The following is a 17,917-nucleotide window of genomic DNA, read 5'->3' as shown; positions in this document are numbered from 1 at the left end:
TGCTGAGAAAACCTAAAGGAGGAGGGGGGCAAAAACTGACTTCTTTTTTTTAAGAGAGAAGATTAGTTACATAAAATATATTTCTCTAGTTCTTAACTGAATCAAAAATGAAGCAAACAGACAATTTGGGGAAATAGTTTGGGGTGACCAGGTTTCTACATATTCATGGGTTCTCTCAGCTATTTAAAAATGATCTTGAAAGACTTATTTGCATTCCCCAAATTAAAGATTTTAGCCCAAAGGAAAGACTAAAGAATCTTTTTTGTTATTTTTTTTTTTGCTCAGGTTGACTTTTGGGATGTTACACATTTACAAGAGTTTTTGAAGGGGGGACATGGATAGGACCTTTGTACAAAGTCAGTTGCCAAAAGAGACACTTCATTGTCCCATAATTTTGTGTTGCACAAGGGAAAACATCCCAAGCATTATGCCATTAAGGAGACCCAGATCACCAGATTTGTAAGAAAAGGCCAGTAATTGGTTGAGCCACTTTGTGTGTAAAGGGTGGTACAGGTTGACTGCCAAATTTCTTTCAACACAAAAAAAGATCATTTATATATTAAAAAATAAAATTTTCTCATCCATTATGTAAGAAATTTATGTATGTTAGTACTTAACAGAAATGGCACAGATATACTCTGTTTTTCAGCAGTCTGTTGAAATATCTTGATTAAAGGCATCTTCAACTCAAAGCTTGAGGGTGACAGCATTAGTACAGATAAATTCCGTTTCAATAGATTGATCTTTCCATCATCTTAGCACTTCTTTCCCCCTGCTCTGGCAACTGTATTAGCTCTGGCAATCAACAGAACACTGTAAAGGTAAAAACGTTTTTCTCTGATCTTGAAATGTTAAGTCAAAAATCATCTCTCTGCACTGCCCCCACCCCCGCCTCAATTACGCCTAGCTCATTCTGAAGAAGAGCATAGTGTCTAATCATCACTATTGAGTGCTGCCTGCATGGGTTGCCATTGCTACTGTTTGGGCAACTTTTCTCACTCCTAAGGTTCTTTCTCCCCTTAGAAGAAAGAGTATCAAACCCCAAAGATCACGCACCTTGTGCTGAAGTGGTTGGCTATGCTTCTGTTCAGCCAAGGCTCATTTACTGGAGGAGAAAAAGAACATTTTATTAGGGCCTATAATTTTCCAGACATTATGCAAGATAATAGAGGAGGCATAGATGAGGTCTTGCTTTTTGAAGTCTTAGATCTCTTTCTCTTTGGGCACTGGGGAATGAGAAGGCAGAGCTGAAAAGCTGTGGATGATTTTAAAATTTATTTAGTTTTGTAAAGCAGATGATCACATTTGTCAGGCACCCTTTCCAATATTAAACAGTGTCAGTTGAACACCAAATATAATAAGCCTCTATCTCCCTAAGGGAACTTCTAGTTTGATAAAGACAACAATCCAGCTCATTGTCGGACAGGCTGTGATAAATCTCCAGTCAAGAACACTGGGGTGGGTTGCCATTTCCTTCTCCAGGGGACCTTCCCAACCCAGGGATCGAACCCAGGTCTCCCACATTGCAGGCAGACGCTTTAACCTCTGAGCCACCAGGGAAGCCCTATAAACTAAGCAGGAGTTTGACAAAGAAAGCATGCAGCTTCAGAGCTCAGAAAGATCCTGCCTAATTCAATGACTGAGGAAAACTTTCTGAAGGAAGAGACAGGAAAATTTGGTAGGTTGTATTACAAGACGAAAAAAGCCAAAACATGGAGAGAAAGGAAGATAGCGGGTACTTCAGGTAATATAGAACATATCGGTTAAAAGTTGGAGTATATCCACGTTAACAAATTGAACGACATTGAGTGTAGCTTGAAAGACAGAATATGACCAGTTTGGATTGAACACTGATTGCCAGCTAAGGAGTTAGGGCCTAAGCATAGGAAGTCATTAAAGAATACTAAACAAGGAAATGTTATGTTCAGAAATGGACTTCTGCTTCCTGGCAACAAAGTGCAAGAAGGATCAGAGACAAAAGTCAGAAAACAGGGAGACCAATGAGGAATGTGTGGTGGTTAATAGTCTTTAAAATGAGCAAAGAGGCAGATACACTGTTGGTGATGATCACAACAAAACCCTTTCACAAATTAGTGTCTTCCAAAGGAGTAGGGTCTGTCTAGAACACAAATTAAGTGGAATGTCCAATGGAGATTCATTGCAGTAGGTGAATGGGTGGTCTAAATATGGAAGTAGGAGCAATACCTAATGATGTAATAGATCAGTCAGCGACATATACTGTAAGGAATATATTCAAATATATACATCCATACTAATCTCCTTGGTTAAAGTCCTGGCCGTCTCATTATTCTCTGCAGCATCAAAGATTGCAGTGCTGTGTGCTTTGACCAACAGTAACGGCAGCTTTGGCCCATTTCCGGTTTGCTGCTCTACCACTGTGCAGAAGTCTGAGTCTGGAAGGTGAATCTGTCTGGCCGGTTTGGAGTTTGACAGTCTGCATGAAAGTGGATGTTCTGACAGATGCTGTGTCAGACACAGCTTAACCCTTGGGTGGGTTGATTAGTTCCTGTTTGGTTTAGGCTTCAGCAAATTTCACATTTATAAATAATCTACTTGTCATCCCTTCCTTCCCTGAAATACAAGATCTGGAACTTCTTTTGGATCTATGATTTTTAGATCTTACATTATTCACTAAATATGGAGACAAAATCCATTCTCAGGACCAGAAATAAAAATGAACGAATTAAATGACCCTTCATCTTTTCTGAGTTTATTATGCCAGCCCTGACTTCTTCACCTGAAATAAATTAAATGTAGAATTAGCGCTAAAGAGAGAATTTGAATTTTTTCTCTTTTGAACACTGGCTACAACCTGCGCCACACATTAGAATTCTGATGGAAGAAGAAAAATTGTCATGTAGCTCTCCAGCTTTAGAAATAACTGACAAGCTGTGAGCCTTTTAAGGAAGACTTAGACAGTTAGACAGTCAGGAATGAATGGGAGCACTTAACTCTGAAATGACTGTTATGAAAGAAAAAGTCCATGCTGTCTTACAAAAGCATTCATAGTGCCAGTATAGTTAAAAGGGCAGAGTCATGGATGGAAGTCAGTGGCAACTAGGGGATTCTTATCTATTGCCTACTCTTCCTCTTAGCTTTAAAGTAGGAACTTCCAGAATACCTAAAACGCATAGACTTCAGAAAACAATCTGAATTTAGCAAAGGAGACAAACTTGAAAATATGCCAGCATCATAGATGTGGAATAAAATTTGACCTGAGTATCAATAGTTGTTTCAAAACTGGTATCAATCAGTTTAGAAGCACTGTTCAGTTCAGTCGCTCAGTCATGTCCGACTCTTTGCGACCCCATGGAGTGCAGAAAGCCAGGCCTCCCTGTCCATCACTAACTCCTAGAGTTCACCCAAACTCATGTCCATTGAGTTGGTGATGCCATCCAACCATCTCATTCTTTGTCGTCCCCTTCTCCTCCCACCTTCAGTCTTTCCCAGCATCAGGATCTTTTTAAATTAATCAGTTATTCGCATCAGATGGCCAAAGTATTGGAGCTTCAACTTCAGCATCAGTCCTTCCAATGAATATTCAGGACTGATTTCCTTTAGAATTGACTGGTTGGATCTCCTTGCAGTCCAAGAGACTCTCAAGAGTCTTCTCCAACACCACAGTTCAAAGCATTAAAACTTTGGCTCTCGGCTTTCTTTATAGTCCAACTCTCACATCCATACATGACTGCTGGAAAAACTGTAGCTTTGACAAAACAGACCTTTGTTGGCAAAGTAATGTCTCTGCTTTTTAATATGCTGTCTAGGTTGGTCATAACTTTCTTTCCAAGGAGTAAGCGTCTTAATTTCATGGCTGCAGTCACCATCTGCAGTGATTTTGAAGCCCCAAAAAATAAAGTCTGGCACTATTTCCGCTGTTTCCCCATCTATTTGCCATGAAGTGGTGGGATTGGATACCATGCTCTTCATTTTCTGGATGTTGAGCTTTAAGTCAATTTTTTCACTCTCTTTCACTTTCATCAAGAGGCTCTTTAGTTCGTCTTTGCTTTCTGCCATAAGTGTGGTGTCATCTGCATATCTGAGGTTATTGATATTTCTCCCAGCAATCTTGATTCCAGCTTGTTAGGACTGATATATAGAAACACGTATCTGATATTACAGATTCTAATTTATTGATTAAATTACGATGTATTAACCAGATTATAAAGGGATCTTATTTATTTTATATACTTCCATCATTCAGAATACTTTTCATTATACTTATTTTTTTACTATACATTTTGTTGACATAATGTATGCATCTATTTCAGTGCTTTATAGTATTCTGAAACCAATCTTGCTAACAGTTAAAGAACTCTTGTCTTAAAAGTGAAATACTGTTCATTAGAAGGATCTGTGAAATAATTTACATTTGTTTGTTATAAAATAGTTACATATGGGAGAAAAGTGGGAACCTTGTAAGAACTCAAAGCATAAAAATACCTTTACCTTTTCAAGGGAAAAAAGTAATTGGAAATAAAATCACAGGACTTTAAAAATTTTCTAATGGTTGAGAAACATCAAAATAATAATACAGTAACCATAAAAGGGCAGTACAGGCAGAACATCCCATTCAGAACATCCAGGATGAATGGCATACATCTGTGGCCGTCTCAGTTCCTAAGTACAGATGCACCAGGATACCACACTCGCTGCAACTCAGTAGGTGCTGTGGAAATGACTGCTAGAGCCAAATCTTTAAGTGTGCAAGATTTGTCAGTTTTGCACAAGCTGTTTCATGTTCAGAAGTAGATTGTTGGCACAAACTAAGTTTTTTTCTCTTAGTTTTTCATCTCTTTAAATAAGAACAGCTAAATAGTTTCTAGAGCTGCAGTTGAAGCTGCTCTGGCCAACTCTGTGGAAACATACTTGTGAAGCGTGGTGCTATTGTAGGACATGCAGATAAAATATACAAGGGACGCATTTCTACATACATTGAAATATACACAGAAGCCTATTTGGAATAATTATGGTGGTGGCTTAGTTGCTAATTTGTGTCTGACTCATACAACCCCATGGACTGTGGCCTGATAGGCTCTTCTGTGCCTGAGATTCTCCAGGCAAGAGTACTGGAGCAGGTAGTCATATCCTTCTCCAGGGGATCTTCCCAGCCCAGGGATCAAACCCAGGTTCTGCACTGCAGTGGATTCCTTACCGACTGAGCCACCAAGGAAGCTCATTGTTTCTTAAAAGTAAAATTGAGGAAACTAATTATCGACTTTCTCAGAATATTCTCTCCAGTCATTTGAGGCAGCGAGTGTGGTATCCTGGTGCATCTGTACTTAGGAACTGAGATCACCACAGATGTATGCCATTCATCCTGGATGTTCTGAATGGGATGTTCTGCCTGTACTGCCCTTTTATGGTTACTGTATTATTATTTTGATGTTTCTCAACCAACTGCATCACATAGTAGTATGTGAAATATTTTGATTCTTGTTTTAGTGGGTGTTTGCTGGCAGGTTTTCCAATAGTCCACTTGATTAAAATGAACCAGCCCTTTCAGAGCCATAATTGCAATTCAGGGAGACTAAACAAAATCCCCCTATCCAGCTTACTGAGGTCTTGTCCTGTTTGTGTGACTTCAGGGAGAGAGATTGAGAACCGTTTATTAATCACTGTATGCATGCAGGCATGCTGCATGCTAAGTCGCTCCAGTCGTGTCAACTCTTTGCGACCCTACGAACTGTAGCCCGCCAGGCTCCTCGGTCCATGGGATTCTCTAAGCAAGAGTACTGGAGTGAGTATCATGCCCTCCTCCAGGGGGATCTGCCTGACCAAAGAGTCGAAGCCGTGTCTCTTATGTCTCCTGCATTGGCAGGCAAGTTCCTTACCCTAGCACCACCTGGGAAGCCCCTTATTAATGATTATGCCCCCAAATCAGACAGTTTTTCAGTGGAGTACTGAAGCACTCAAATTAGCGTGATTCTTGACGGCTAGTGAGGAATACAGCTTTTTTCACTTACATCAGGCTCTGCTGGCACCAGACCTCTGGGAAGCCTTGTGACAGGACCTGGCCTGAGCAGCCTCACATGTGATTTGCTTTTCTTCTTGTAAGGTCCACTCTGTGGCTTTTCTCTGGAATCTGTGAAGACAGTGTTTCTCAACCTAAAAACTGGGATTGAGTAAACTCCCCTTCCTCCTCATACCAGTTGACTAAGGGTCAACTATTAAGCCATAGGGGTAAGTGCAATGGATGTGGGGGTGACTGTCATAGGTTCAGTGACTGGAACCAACCTGAATCACTGTTTCAGCCTTTCTATCTCAGTGTCGTCACAGGGATGGATGCTCCACATGTGGAAAGTCAATATAGCGTGTTTCTAGCTTTCCATCTGTACAGTAGTACTTAATGGGCTTGTCACCTTTGACTCTGGCCAAGGATATAGACTTGGGGCTCTCTAAACTACTTTTTTTTTTTTTTGCTTGTTTGTTTTTGTTTCTGTTTGGGTTCTTTGATAGATAAGAAGTGGACTTATTTAGAAAGAAACACACTCCACAGTGTGGGTCTCTCCAAAGGTGAAAAGTAAAAGTGTTAATTACTCAATTGTATCTGACACTTTGCTACCCCATGGACTGTAGCCCACCTGGCTCCTCTGTCCATGGAATTTTCCAGGCAAGTATATTGGAGTGGGTAGCCATTCCCTTATCCAGGGGAACTTCCAACCCAGGGATCAAACCCAGGTCCCCTGCATTGCAGGCAGATTCTTTACCATCTGAGCCAAGGTGAGGGTGGCTCAAAAGATGGCTTGGTTAGTGTTTTAGGACTGGGTAATTTCACAGGGTAATGAGTGGATGGATTATTCCAACTATCCTGGGAAAGAGGCAGAGATTCCAGGATTCAGGCCACTGCCTGCTTTTTGGTCTTTGATGATCTGGATTCCTGAACTGTCTTGGAGCTGGTGGGTATGTCACTTAACTTGATGATGTGTTAATGATGAGCATACACTGAGGCTCAGTGTCTAGTGTCTGCCATCTTGGACCTGTTTGGGTCTCATCAATTTATTGACTTTGGACTATGTCATTCTTTTAAACTGTGTGCTCTACCCTCTTCCCTTCTGATTGGTTCCCCGCTTGGAGACTTTACTTCCATATTCTTATGGGAAAGAGAGGGGTGGCAGTCCATCTTTAACTGTTTCAAGGCTGAGTATGGGTGTCAACCCTGACCTACTTTGTTTTTTATGTCATTTTCTTAATGTACTAAGGATGCTACAATAAATGCCTGTGTACTTGCCACCCAGATGAATACATCAAATGTAAACCTATTTACCATGCCTGCTTCATAGCCGTTTTTTGTAAAGAAGCAAACTATATGGGTAAATGTGAAGTCTCTACTTTAACCTTTTCCAGTCTTGCCATACTCTCTGCCACTCCAGAGGATACAGCTGTCATGTATTGGCTTTTGCACAATCCTGTTTTTATACTTTTAAATTTTACTACAAATATGGAACATGATTATTATATACATGAACTAAATTATTTGCATGTTTTTTTCAAGTATGTATTTTTTACTTTGGGTGTGGAATGTGTTACTCTGGCAATTGCTACTTTAACTACCAAGTATTTTGTTTTCAGAACTCACCTTCATGGTTATATTACCCTGGTTCATTTTTTAAATTGCTGTGTATTACTCCATCTTTTGAAAATATCACTATCTATTCTCACACCGGTTGGAATTTGAATTGACTTCATTGTTTTACTGAAATAATTGATACTGAAATAAATATCCCCTCAGGCATATGTGATAGAGCTTGTCTAGAGTACTTATCAGTGGAAACTTGCTGCATCATAGAATATGTGCATTTTTGTGTCTGTGAGATATTACCAAATTGCTCACCAATTGCACAACCAGTTTATACTAGTATCAGCAATATGTGAGAACCCTCCCTTCCCAGGTCCCTGCCAGCACTTGATTACTCTCAGATTTAATTATCTGAGAGTTGATGGATACTGCATATGAATCTCATTGTTTTAATTTTCATGACTCATTAGTTATGAAATTGAACATCATTTGTGCAGGGCCATTTGGATTTCCTCCTCTGTGTCTTTTTCTACTCTCCGTCCATTCCTTTCTTGTCTATTTTCACTATGATTTATAGAAACGTGTATACATGTGATCCTCATGTTTATATATCTTAATGTTTATTTTTCATGATATGCATTCATATATATGTGACTAACCCTTTGTCTGTTATACACATAGAAAATTTTGCCTCCCATCTGTTGATTGCATTGTGATTTTTATGACATCTTTTAGCATAGATAATTTTAAATTTTTGATGTAGTTAAATTTCCTTATTGTTCTGCTTTTTGTGCCTTGCTTAAGAAATCATTTTCTCCTTCATGGTTATATTTTATATTAACTCCTCCCATATTCTAAAGTGCTTTAATTTACTTATGGAAGTTTTATTTTAAATAAGTAGGCTTTTAATTTATGTGGGGTTAATGAATGTGTATGGTGTAAAACATGAATCTTCTTTCCCATGTAAAAATCTAGTCCCAACACCATTAACTGAAAAGCCTCATTCTGTCTCCATTGTTTGTATTGTCTTCTCTGTTATACACTAAAATCCCATATATGCTTTGGACTTTCTAGGCTCTTTTTTCCCACTGATCTGAACTTTCCTATCCTTACAAGATACCATGCCATGTAAATACTATTTCTTTATAATAAGCATTTTTATGTTATAGTGAAAGCCTTCAAAAATTTCACTTGTACTTCATTATAGTGAGAGTCTTCAAAAGTTTCACTTGAAGAATGCTATTAGGTATAGGTTTGGAGGTGACCTATTTTTGTCAGATTAAGAAAATTGTCTCTCTTTCTAGTTTCTTAAGAGAATTTGTAAATAAATATAAATTATAACATCATTCTTCTGCATGTTAAAATAACCATTTGACTGCCTCTTCTAAATTATTAATGCTGAAAATTATATTGAGCCTTCTGAAAATGAACTATCCTTACATTTTGAGTCTAAATCTTACTTGAATGGGATGTATTACTATGTCATTTTTGTTTCATTTTTTAGTCTTAAAATGCATTTTGGTAAACATGCCTTTACGGGTATTGATGTAAATAATTTTTAGAAATGTTTCTTAGAAAAGTTAAAAATGGAGAGGTTTTCCTTTCATTTTATTTCAAATATAGGCATTACCTAGCAAAAGGGATTCTTCATTTTCTGCCTATTGAGAATGAAAACATTCCTAGAACAAAAGCCTAAAACATCTCCTTTTCCTATTTTCTAAATTCTGTGAAGACTGTCACTTTTCAAAGAATTGTGATCAGGCTCAGCTTCTTTCTCCCTTCCTAGTCTCTCTGGTGGGCTGTGACTCCCTCAGTCTTCTCCAGGGAGGGCCCCCAGCACCACCCTGCTAATTCTTAAGACAGCAGAACCTGCAAGGACCACACTGACAGCACTCACCACATGTCCGTGTATCTATCCACGTGCCCCTCAGTCGGCTGCTCGCTCCCACATCCAGTACTGTTAGCATTCCCATTCCACGTGCACCATCTATCTTTCCAACAGAGTAGAGAATCTAGTACATTTTAGTCATCCTTTAAGATAATGTCAACTATTTCCCATATTTTTATTGCCTAAAATGTATTTTCATCTTTTTTGATCAATAAAAAATGTGATTAATATTGTTTTTACAAGCAATATGGAGTTGAATTAGCCATCTGGTTTTGCCTTTCTCTTCCTCATCATTTACTTATTCATTTAGTAAATCCGTACCTCATGTTTTCTCTTGGCCTGCCATGGTTATAGGTACTTGGAGATACAGCAATGAACAGAATAGATAAAGTCCCTTTAGGGACTTTACATGAGTTTACTCATGTAGTTGATATTCTAGTAAGAGAAGAGAGAAAAAAGTTAACGACTATATAGTATAATGCAATGGGGAAAAAAATGAACTTAAGTGTTATTATTGATGTAAGTTACCAGGAAAGAGCTCACAGATGAAGTGATATTTGAGTGGATACTTAAAGGAAGTCTGGGAGAAAAGTATCCTGTGCAGAGAAAATGGCATATGCTGCCTGAGGGCTAAGAAGCATCAGTCTAGTGTTGTTGGAGCAGAATGAGAAAAAAAAGTAAGGTGGTCGATGGTGGCAGCGATAGGGGATGAGAGTGGGGAGTGAGGGTTGAGGGGATCAAACAAGATGCTCAGACCACTGTGAGAATTTTGGCATTTACTCTGAGTGAAATGGGTACCATCAGAGAGTCTTAAACAAAGAATCGACATGTTCTTGTTTTATCAAGATTAAGATCTTGGTGGGTGATTTATGTCTTTGGACATAAGATATTCAAGACCAGAAAGTAGACCAATTTAGAAATTATTATAATAATCCAGATAAGAAACATTAGTATCTTGAATAAGGAAAATAAAGATGGGGATGGTAAGCAGTGATCACTTTCTGGATATAATTTGAAAGTATGTCTAACGGGATTAGCTCATGAATTAATCAAGGGTATGAGTGAAAGGCCTGAGTATCTGGAAGGATGAAGGTGATTTAGATGGAAATGACCAAGACTGTAGAATGAGCAGGTTAGGATGGTAAAATCAGAAATTTGGTTATAGATTTTTAAGTTTGAGGTTCCTATCAAACATCCAAGGGAATTATTAGTCATTGGATAGATGAATTTGTCGTTCAAGAAGAGGTGTGAATTGAAATTATATATTCGGAGAACATAATCATAGATGATATTGATGTCATAATACTGAATGAGGTCACCTAGGGAATAAGTGTAAATAGGGGGAAAAGGAGAGGAGAAGTCCTAGGGGTATTCCAGTATTACATGGTTGAGAAAATGAAGAGGACACAGCAAAACTGACCATAATTAAGTGTCCAGCAGGGTGGGAGAATCAGTGGAGAATGTATGGTATCACGAAAGAGCTCACAGATAAAGTGATCAGATTAAGGTAGTGTTTCAAAGAGAAGGCCACTGTGTCATATGTTGTTTTAACCATTCAAATGAAGACAATTAAAAAATAGCTACTAGATTTAGCAATGTATTAATAGAAGTCATTAGAGACCAGGACAAAGGCTATTTAATTGGAGTGGTGGGGATTAAAGTCTAATTTGAGTGCATTTGACAAAAGAGACAAAAATTAATTGGTAGTAAAAACATAATGCAATTCCTTCAAAAAATTTAAAGGGAAGAAGAGAAATAGTTCAATAACTACCAGATAATAACTGGAGTAATTGGAAGAGAATCTTTTTTCTAAGATACAACAATTTCAGCATTTAAGATTTTTTTGTCTTCTTGCAAAATAGCTCCTTTAGTAATTATTTAAATTAAAATCTTTAGGGTGTAAACTCAGTTTTCATATGCCTCTGGCTCTGCTGTCCACCCATGCAAAAGACTTAGGGAGCATTTAGCTGGGTATCAATTTCCAAATAGATGGTTATTTCTCTACCACTTTGAAGGTTTTCATTTGTGTCCTGTTATCTGTTGTTGAGAGAAAGTCTTCCACTTGTCCATTTGAGTTTCTTACTAGGTAATCTGCCTCTATGTAAAGTACTTTTTAAGATTTTTTTTTTATCCTAATGCCTTAAAGTAGGTTTACTTTTTATTTATATTACTCAATGATTACTTTTGCTTTTAACCTGAAAACTCATTTTATTCTTTTTTATAAAATTGTCAATAACAACCTTTTCCAAAACTTCTTTGCAGTTGGAATTTAATTCAGATTTCATCCTGTGTATGTTGGAGCTTCTCAATCTGCCTTCTTTGGTGTGTAATTACTCTTTCACATTTTCCAGTACTACTGTCTTAATTTTTTTTTTTTAAAGTAAGCCTAGCATTGAAGTATTTAGCACAGAGGAGGAAGTACAAAGTGTAAACTTGGATATTGGCTGCATTTCTGGCACTCGTTATTTTTACAGCTTATACTGTATCATGCAGCTGGTTCAAAATCAAGTGAAGGATTAAAAGCCTAAGGTTAGTTTGATATCAGTCTGGCAAAATCAAGCCAACTGAAATACTCTCCTATTTTCTCTTCTTGCTACACCTTCATTCCTAGAGAATAACTAAGAAACAAACTGTCCCTTTAAAAATGCATAAAAGCGCAGAAATAAAAAGGTAGTAACTCCAACAAAGAAAAGGGGAGGACATATATAGATAATTCACATTAAATGTTTCAAAGAAGTAACCTCACACATTTTCAAATAACTATATTAAAACAATAGAGATCATTTTTTACCCATCAAATTACCAATGATGGGAGGAGAATAAAATTTTTTCTGACAGTTGTACACTGATATTGAAGTGTTCTGTTGGTCTGGTTGGAGTCTAAATTAAGATAGTTTGAAAGCATTGAGTAATATTTATCAAAAAACTTTATAAATTTTTACCACTTTCACACAGTAACATTGTTTCTGGGAATCAATTACTTGGCAATAAATGGAAATATAGGCCAAGTCCCCTCCCTGCCAGGAGATATTTATTGTACCATTACTTATGATATTTAAAAATTAGAAACAATCTATATCAATGACCTACAAACTTTTTTGACTACTGTCCACAGTAAGAAATAATCAGGTCTTCATAGTGAGCCAATAGTCATACACACACATTAAAAAAAAAAAAAATTCATGTGAAGAAACCACCATTCCATTCCATATGTCTTATGAGTCTGTTTGGGCTTCTATAACAGAAGTACCATAAACTGAATGGCTTATAAATAACAGAAGTTTATTTCTCACAGTTCCGGACGCTGGGAAGTCCATGATCAAGGCACCAACAGATTCAGCGTCTGGGGAGCACTCACTTCTGGTTCACAAACAGCTGTCTTTTGCTATGTCCTCACGTGGCAGAAAGGTGGCGCAGGCTCTCTGGAACCACTTTTTTTTTTTTTTTTTTTAGCTGCACAGATTTTTTTTTTTAATTTTTATTTTTACTTTATTTTACTTTACAATACTGTATTGGTTTTGCCATACATTGACATGAATCCACCACGGAACCACTTTTATAAGGGCCCTGGTCCTGCTCATGAGGGCTCTACCCTCATGATCTAATCACCTCAGGACCCCGCATGTCCGATTCAACATATGAATTTGGGTGTCAGGGGGCACAAATATTTGTTCCGTAGCATCATTCCATCCCATCCATTTAAACAAACTGACAAAGCTGGTTGAGACACTAAATTGACTCCACAGCTTAATTATAGGTTATGGCTCAGTTTAAAGAGTACTCATACCTGAATAGGAATATGATAGAATATTAATTCATACAACCATTTATGTTCATGTTTTATTTTGGTTTAGGATGTGTGCTAACTTGCTTCAGTGGTGTCTGACTCTTTGCAACCCTATGGACTGTAGCCCCCCAGGCTCCTCTGCCCATGGGATTCTCCCGGCAAGGATATTGGAGTGGGTTGCCGTGTCCTCCTGCAGGGGATCTTCCTGATCCAGGGATTGCACCTGTGTCTCTAATGTCTCCTGCATTGGCAGGCAGTTTCTTTAACACTAACACCACCTGGGAAGCCCTTGGTTTGGGATAGGTGGGGATTATACTTTTTCAGGCAGCGAGGGAGAGGACGTTTCCATGTAACTTCATACCTTGGGGACTTACTGTAAAGATACCAGATTTCTGTGCAGGTACCCAGTCATCCTTCTGAATCTCCCTCAATCTCCCTCTCACTACCCCATGTACCTTTCATGGATTCTTCCTGGTGTCCTCAAGCTCTCTCTCCTCTTGTTACTTCTCCAAGCTGATAGTCTGCCTGGGTCATCCAACATTTACTTTCGATCATTTCTTACTGGTCTGCCCTTAATATTGGGATTTCGTCCTCAGTCTAATCAGTCAATAGAGGCTGAGCCAGGTTGATTTCGTTTAAATCAACAAAGAATTGCTAAAAGCTGCATTTCCTAGAAAAAGTGGTAATCTAATTGGCAGATGCTTGAGACACTAATGTTAAATGGAAAAAGAAAAATAAACAAATTTTTAGTATGGGGTCTGTTTTCAACCTTTGCGTTTGAAACTATTAGAAGGAGAGCGACAGAAAAGGAATCTAAAATTTGTTTTACATTATATTAATTCCTACCAAATTTCTACAAAAATAAGTATTGTATGTTTATAACCATGGGAAAAAAATCCAAACTGGTTCTGGGGAAAATGATCACTTTGCAAATTCACATCATGTACCCCTACTTTTTTTTTTTACCCCTACTCTTGATTTAGGTCTTGTTCTTGATATAAATATCTAAATTTGAAGTATCTACAAATAAAATTTGCCTTGAAACAGAAAACCTCATGTTTGGATGCAGCTTAGTCTAGGGGGACTGGGTGCAAAAACTTAGAAAGATCATGTTCCTAAGGCCCCATACTTCCCTACTCTTTATATGGCCATTATTTACTGCCAGATTTTATTTATTCAATAAATCCCCTAGTAGCTTGAGGTTTGCTAATTTTGTTTGGGATAAGGTTGGGCAGAGTGTCCCCTGTTTTCTTTAATAGACCAAAATATTATTTCTGTCTGTTGATGGTCATTACTGTGGGCCCTAATACCATAAATAAATCTGCTGCTGCTGCTGCTGCTAATAAAGCTACTCATTTCTAAATACTTTTGGTTTTAGTGCACTAGAATTCATAATTCTCTCATAGAAATGGAAGGGGTGTCTCTTAAGGCCCCATGGAAACAATTCATGTCTGACTGCCGCGTGCTCCTGCCAAGCTTTTTTCTTTATATGTATTGAGGATGAAATTTCAGCTTATGCTTTCGCGTGCGTGTGTGCTAAGTCACTTCAGTCGTGTCCGACTCTCTGCAACCCTGCAGACTGTAGCCCACCAGGCTCCTCTGTCCATGGGTTTCTCCAAGCGAGAATGCTGGAGTGGGTTGCCATTTCCTTCTCCAGGGGATCTTCCCAACCCAGGGATTGGAAGCCAGGTCTCCCGCATTGCAGACAGATTCTTTATCTTCTGAGTGAGCCACCAGGGAAAGCTTATGCTTTTAGACGTCTTTATTTTTCTTTCCCACTTTTTTTCAGTTGAACCTGAAAAATACAGTGAAAAAATTTTTTCTTTCAAGAATAAGCTAGAAAGACCTCAACTGGCCTGTCAAAAACCACTGACTAGTTAGTCCTTTATGAGTACTTAAACCCTTATTGTCTGAGATCCAACTTCAAGCATGTATGGATGCTCAATCGCTCAGTCCTGTCCAACTCTTTGCAACCCCATTGACTGTAGCCCACCAGTCTCCTCTCTCCATGGGATTTTCCCAGCAAGAATACTGGAGTGGGTTGTCAGTTCCTCCTCCAGGAGATCTTCCTGACCCAAGGATCAAACTTTTGTCTCCTGCTTCTCCTATTGCAGGTGGGTTCTTTACCACCAGTGCCATCTGGGAAGACCTTCCCACTTCATAATGAGTTCCAGAAATCTTCCCCAGAGGTAGATGCCCTCATCCCTGTGTTTGGTGATGCACCCTATCAAGCCAGTGGGACTGGAGAAGGAAAAGTGAAGGGGACATACATTTCCTGAAATATGTTTCAGCCACTTCTGACATCCTGTAGCCAGAAGGGAGTCTTAGTATGACCAGAGGTGGCTGCAAGGTTGCTGTGACAGGTGCTCTCTTACTGGGTTCTATTACTAAGTGAAAGTGGAGAGAGTGAATGTTGGGGGATAACTAACTATTAACTCACATGATGGGTTATATTAATTGTATGAACAAGGAAAATCATTTGAATGTTTTATTCACAGGGATACCATGATCATATTTGTTTTAAAACATAATTTTTCCATTAATAAATGGATTGGAGGAAGCCTGAGGCTCCTCATGGGTGTTACAAGGCCATTCCTAAAGTCTCAATGAGAGATCATGGCTAGGACTTGGTGGTAGCAATAGAGAGGATAAAGGGGATGGAATGAATTCAAAAGATACTGAAGAGCTAAAGTTGACAGATGAAATGGGAGTAGAAGAGGTAGAGAAGGTAACCCCTAGATTTCTGGCTTGCACTGAAGACTCTGGAGGAAGACATGGTTTGGAGATGAGGACTCATGGACTCCTGAGTCTGACTTTGGAAACATCTGTCAGAAGGGCTGTTTCTACTCGTCCAAAATATCATTCAGAGTAAATGAACTCACAGTCCACCAACTCACAGTCAGGGAGTCTCAAATCTAGTCATTGTCAACTAATCTATTCGAATGAGCGTTTCCCTGTAAGGTTTTTGTTGTTCAGTGGCTAAGTGGTATCTGGCTCTTTGCAATCCCATGGACTGCAGCACGCCAGGCTTCCCTGTCCTTCACTGACTCCCAGAATTTGTTCAAATTCATGTCCATTGAGTCGGTGATGCTATCCAACCTTCTCATCCTCTGCCATCTCCTTCTCCTCCTGCCCACAGTCTTTCCCAGCATCAGGGTCTTTTCCAGTGAGTCAGCCCTTCACATCAGGTGGCCAGAGTATGGGAGCTTCAGCTTCAGCATCAGTCCTTCAAATGAATATTCAGAGTTGATTTCCTTTAGGACTGACTGGTTTGATCTCCTTGCTGTCCAAGGGACTCCCAAGAATCTTATCTAGCACCACAGTTCAAAAGCATCAATTCTTCCATGCCCAGCCTTCTTTATGATCCAACTCTCACATCTATATATGACCACTGGAAATACCATAGCTTTGACTTTACAGACCTTCCTTAGTCGGCAAAGTGATGTCTCTGCTTTTGAATACACTGTCTAGGTTTGTCATAGCTTTCCTTCTAAGGAGCAAGCATCTTTTAATGTCATGGCTGCAGTCACTATCCGCAGTGATTTTGGAGCCCAGGAAAATAAAATCTGTCACTGCTTCTACTTTTTCTCCTTCTATTTGTCATGAAGTGATGGGACCAGATTCCATGACCTTAGTTTTAAGAATGCTGAGTTTTAAGCCAACTTTTTCACTCTCTTCTTTCACCCTCATCAAGAGGCTCTTTAGTTACTCTTGACTTGCTGCCATTACGGTGGTATCATCTGTATATTTGAGGTTGCTATTTCTCCCAGCAATCTTGATTCCAGCTTGAGGATTCCCTGTGAGGTTCCTTATACTAAATGGCTTTGTATGTGTCACATGTCACCGATGTGTCTGTTGCACACACAGGAAAGCCAGCCAAGCAGGAGTCTTTTAAACAGTAAAAGGCCTTGCTAATTTCAGCTACACTCATCAATCATGAACAGTCTTTCTTTCAATATATTATTTTTCAAAACTTTTTGTTTTGTATTGGATGAGATATAGCTAATTAACAATGTTGTGATTGTTTCAGGTCAACAGCAAAGGGACTCAGCCATATGTGCATATGTATCTGTGCTTCCCCAAACTCCCCTCTCATCCAGGCTGCCACATAACATTGAGCAGAGTTCCACGTGCTATATAGTAGATCCTTGTTCGTGTCCATTTTAAATATAGAGGTGTGTTCGTGTCCATCCCCCAAACCCTAACTATCTGTCCCTCCAGCTTTCCTCCCAGCAACCATAAATTCATTCTCTAAATCTGTGAGTCTGTTTCTGTTTCATAAGTTCATTTGTATCATTTCTTTTTAGTTTCCACATATAAGGGATATCATACAATATTTCTTCTTCTCTATCTGACTTACCTCACTCAGTATGACAATCTCTAGGTGCATCCGTGTTGCTGCAGATGACATTATTTCATTCTTTTTAATGGCCGAGTAATATCCCAGTGTGTGTGTGTGTTTATATATACATACCACATCTTCTTTAACCTTTCTTCTGTCAGCGGACATTCAGGTTACTTTCAGGTCTTGGCTGTTGTAAACAATACTGTAATGAACATTGGGGCACATGTATCCTCTCAGATCATGTTTTTCTCTGGATATATGCCCAAGAGTGAGATTGCAGGGTCATATGGTAACTCTATTTTTACTTTTTTAAGGAACCTCCATACTTTTTTCCATAGTGATTGTGCCAGTTTGCAT

At 38.8% G+C, this 17,917-nt stretch overlaps 1 protein-coding gene across 9 annotated transcripts in view; it reads left to right on the top strand.

Moving 5' to 3' along the window:
- GHR (growth hormone receptor) overlaps positions 1 to 17,917 on the top strand; it is a 298,640-nt gene that overhangs the window by 99,131 nt on the left and 181,592 nt on the right. The window lies entirely within an intron of this gene.

This window comes from Ovis canadensis, chromosome 16 (assembly GCF_042477335.2).
Source record: "Ovis canadensis isolate MfBH-ARS-UI-01 breed Bighorn chromosome 16, ARS-UI_OviCan_v2, whole genome shotgun sequence".
Taxonomy (NCBI): domain Eukaryota; kingdom Metazoa; phylum Chordata; class Mammalia; order Artiodactyla; family Bovidae; genus Ovis; species Ovis canadensis.
Note: the sequence above shows the minus strand (reverse complement) of the source record. Positions and strands in the feature narration are given on the sequence as shown.